General features: G+C 44.7%; 2 pseudogenes; both read left to right on the plus strand.

Annotated features, from left to right (window-relative positions):
* The first annotated feature begins 3,958 nt into the window (after window positions 1-3,958).
* LOC126212062 (5S ribosomal RNA) lies at window positions 3,959-4,076 on the plus strand (annotated as a pseudogene).
* A 143-nt stretch (window positions 4,077-4,219) lies between these two features.
* On the plus strand, window positions 4,220-4,337 carry LOC126212853 (5S ribosomal RNA; annotated as a pseudogene).
* The last annotated feature ends 325 nt before the right edge of the window (window positions 4,338-4,662 follow it).

Consider the following 4,662-nt stretch of genomic DNA (forward strand, 5'->3'; position numbering starts at 1 on the left):
AATGAATATATTCTTCAAAAGCTGGAAGATAACAAGTCCATTCACAAAGTGCCGAGACTAATCTCATTCGTGGTGTATAAGCAATGTCAGCGCAGTAAGTACAATGACAGAACTAACGACTGTAGGCAACAAATGCGCATTTGACCACTCAGTTGTGAGCAGGCAGCGTTAAGTAGCGCACGTGACGCGGTTGTGTGTCTACGTTATTGTCATGATTCGCAATGGGGCAATATTTCTAAATCAAATGTTCAAGACGTTTCCGGGATGTTTTGAAGAAGAGAAAAATACGTGCAAAATCTGTCCCACAATCCTTGACTCCGGAACAAAAACAACGACGCGTGGCTGCCTGCCACCTCAGGATTGAAATGTAAAACGCGGATAACTGTTTTCTGAAAAAAAAAATATCATGAGTGACGAGACTTGTTGTTATCAGTACAAACCTAGCACAAAACGACATTTTGCAGAAACTCTCACGAAGGATCAACGCTTTGACGACATAACCGACATACAAGCCAACGTGGACCACGAGTTGAATAACATCCCGCAGAAAAACTTTTCTGACAGTTTCACACGGTTGTATGAACGTTCTGTGAGTTGTAGTCAAGTTGGAGGTACGTAAAATTTCAAATAAAAAATGTGTTATTCCCAGAGCTATAAAAATTCTACGCAATTTTCCGCACGTAACTGCAAACGGATATGTTGAAATTCATGACTGCTTTCGGATAATTTTCCCCAAAAAACAGGACAGTGTCGCTGTAGAGTCCCTGGCAGCTTTGTGGGTAGCCACCTCTGCTTGGAACACACATCTCTCCCAGTAGAGCAGAGGCGCCGTCAGATTTCAGTACGAAGTGCCATGTGTAAGACACTGGGCTCATATTCGCGCAAAATATTTTAAACTCTCACTCTGTGGCTCTTCACTCAGTTTTAGTGGCTCTTCTGCGCGACAAAGATTATTCAGCAAGGCCAAAACAAGTTCCATCACCATTATTATCCAATCAAGTTCGTAATCACTCTATAATGATATCTGCGTCACATGAAATATAAAAACGCGGCGTTTCAAAAAGGTTCATCCACTTTTGACAATACATTTATGGAGATCGAAAATTGCAGTTAATTTTGATTTACGAGTTTGACTACGATCATATATATTATTTCTGAAGTCGACATGCCTTTTATCAACACTAACTAATCGTACAGGGATCAATGAGGCACCGTTAGAAACGTTTTCTGAACGGTTTCTGACCTTGGATACCAATTTTGCGCTAAAACGTACTTTCTGTGGAAAATTTTAACATAAAAGAAACTTTTAACTATCACAGGCAGAAAAGCCATCATCGATGCCTAGATTCATGCCTATATTTTACATAGGTAACTTATTAATCACAAATAAGAGACTTCCTTTTTATATTATCTTATCACAAATGCCATTTTATTTGTTTTAAAGTACTTATTAATAGGATACTATGCATACAGCATTCACATAGATAATAACCGTGACCATTGCGTCCATTTTCTCTGCTCGTCGTACAAGCTGACTTTTCTAAACGAATGTAGTTTCCGAAATGACAAACAAATTTGCCATTGTGGCCTTGAATTTTGATTTACGTATTGATACTGCGGCCTAACGTGCTTACTGTAATAGGAAATGTTTGTTTAGGTAAAGTTGTAAGTAATGAAATGAAATGACCGTATGGCATTGTTGGCCAGGAGGCTCCGTCCGAGAAAGTTCTTATTGCATCCGACGCCACACTGGGCGACTTGCGCTTCGATGATGATGAGAGGGTGATGAGAACAACAAAAATGGTTCAAATGGCTCTGAGCACTATGGGACTTAACTTCTGAGGTCATCAGCCCCCTAGAACTTGGAACTACTTAAACCTAACTAACCTAAGCACATCACACACATCCATGCCTGAGGCAGCATTCGAACCTGCGACCGTAGCGGTCGCGCGGTACCAGACTGTAGCGCCTAGAACCGCTCGGCCACCCCGGCCGGCTGAGGACAACACAACACCCAGTCCTCGGGCGGAGAAAAAGTCCAAAGCGGCCGGGAATCGAACCCGGGCCCGCTGCCTGGGAGGCAAGCACGTTACCACACAGTTAAACAGACGGACAAGTTATGTCATGTCGTCCTGCTGACAGTTCCTGATCTCTCTCTACCCGTCATACAAGCCGTCACAAACATTCACAGTGCAAAATACATTTTTGTACACATGGAAATATCTGTACAAGGATGTATCATAAATTCATGATTATTATTTCACGTCGCTTTCTCTTTATTTCCACAACTACTCTTATATCAATGACTACATTTATTCCAAATATTGTTATTAATTAAAATCATAAAAGTGTGAAAGTTTCACACCGATCTTCTGGTGTCCTTCATTTTCGAAACAAAAATTCAATTTTACAAGTTGATATCTTTCACAGGCATGTACGTGCATCCTTTGAGTACTTTTTTACAGTTACGTACGGGATCAACAAATCGTTCATTTAACTTTCGCAAATTTTTCATGTGCCCTCCACGAACGCATATACTTTAGCTGCATGTCTGGCATTATTAGTTTCCGTACTGTTGCTAAGCAGCGCCTCAATTCACCCTAAGTCTCTGGAAGAGGAAGCACAAAGACTAAGTCTTTGAGAACCCCCCCTCCCCCCCCAAATCATCATGTAGATCAGGGCTCTTAAAGGTCAACGCTGCAATGCTGGTGTCATCGTCGAATATTTTAAGCTGTAGAAGGTGTTTTCCCGTACTTGTTACTAATATTAAGACGCAGGGCTATGATTGAGTTGCACCTGGTGAAACAGAGAACTGAAAAACGCAATTTTTTGTTGTTTTATCGCTGTCATGACTTTCGCAGATTGGGTAATGAACGAGAGAGCGAGCGAACCACCTCTACCAGGGTAACACCTACCGCCAGCCAGATGGACCTTTATCTTACAACTGGCGCCATGGTAAGCTTTTAATACCGACGTGTAAGTTAAAATTCACCCCAAGATTCTGTTGTCATGCTTATACACTGAAGTGAAAAGAGTCATGGAATAGAGATATGCACACATACAGATGCCGGTAGTATCGCAAACAAGCGGTATAAAAGAGCAGTGCGTTGGCAGGGCCGTCATTTGTACTCAGCTGACTGATGTGAAAAGGTTTCGACGTGATTATGGCCCCACGACGGGAATTTAAAAGACTTTGAACGCGGAACAGTAGTTAGAGCTAGACACATGGGACATCCCACTTCTGAAATCGTTAGGGAATTCAGTATTCCTAGATCCACAGCGTCGTGAGTGTGCAGGAAATACCAGATTTCAGACTTACCTCTCACCACGGACAACGCAGTGGCCGACGGCCTTCACTGAACGGTAAGGGCTGATGGCACGGTGGAGTGTGGCGCAGACCCCATGAAGCCATTATCAACAAGTCCTGTGCAATGGTGTGAGCTGAGTTGCATGGAATGGACTCGGTGCCTTGATCCAACTGAACCGATCATTGGTTGGAAAAAGTTATGTTCGACTACTTGGAGACCATTTGCAGCCGTTTATGGACTTCGTGTTCTCAAGTAATGATGTCATGTGACCGGGAAAAGTAGTTCGCGATTGGTTTGAAGAACGTTCTGGACAATTCGAGCGAATGATTCGTCTACTCATACCGCCCGAAACGATTCCTACCGCACATTCATGGGACACAATCGAGAGTCAGTTTGTGAACAGCATCCTGCAAAGGCAACACTGTCGCAATTCTGGACGGCTATAGAGGCAGCATGACTCAGAATTTCTGCAGAGGACTCCCAACGCATGTTGAGTCCATGCCATGTCGGGCTGCAGCAGTACATCGGGCAAAAGGAGGGCCGATACGGTGTTAGGAGCTATCTCATGACTTCTGTTACCTCAGTTTACATATACACACACACATTTGTGAAATCGGATGAACCTTTCTGAAACATCATTTATAATGACAGCCAACGGCCTTGCCGCAGTGGTAACACCGGTTCCCGCCAGATCACCGAAGTTAAGCGCTGTCAGGCTGGGCTAGCACTTGGATGGGTGACCATCCGGTCTGCCGAGCGCTGTTGGCAAGCGGGGTGCACTCAGCCCTTGTTAGGCAATCTGAGGAGCTACTTGATTGAGAAATAGCGGCTCCGGTCTCGGAGACTGACATACGGCCGGGAGAGCGGTGTGAAATCGGATGAACCTTTCTGAAACATCATTTATAATGACAGCCAACGGCCCTGCCGCAGTGGTAACACCGGTTCCCGTCAGATCACCGAAGTTAAGCGCTGTCAGGCCGGGCTAGCACTTGGATGGGTGACCATCCGGTCTGCCGAGGGCTGTTGGCAAGCGGGGTGCACACAGCCCTTGTTAGGCAATCGGAGGAGCTACTTGATTGAGAAATAGCGGCTCCGGTCTCGGAAACTGACATACGGCCGGGAGAGCGGTGTGCTGACCACATGCCCCTCCATATCCGCATCCAGTGACGCCTGTGGGCTGAGGATGATACGGCTGCCGGTCGTACCGTTGGGCCTCCATGCCCTGTTCGGGAGGACTTTAGTTTTTTTTTTATAATGATATGTGAATCGAGTAAAGGGACCTAAGTTTGCATTTTACCCAAACATCCCTCGTGTGCCACAGTGTACTTGTATTTTTATGATATGAGTCCCTGAA

The sequence above is a fragment of the Schistocerca nitens genome, chromosome 1 (genome assembly GCF_023898315.1).
Source record: "Schistocerca nitens isolate TAMUIC-IGC-003100 chromosome 1, iqSchNite1.1, whole genome shotgun sequence".
Taxonomy (NCBI): domain Eukaryota; kingdom Metazoa; phylum Arthropoda; class Insecta; order Orthoptera; family Acrididae; genus Schistocerca; species Schistocerca nitens.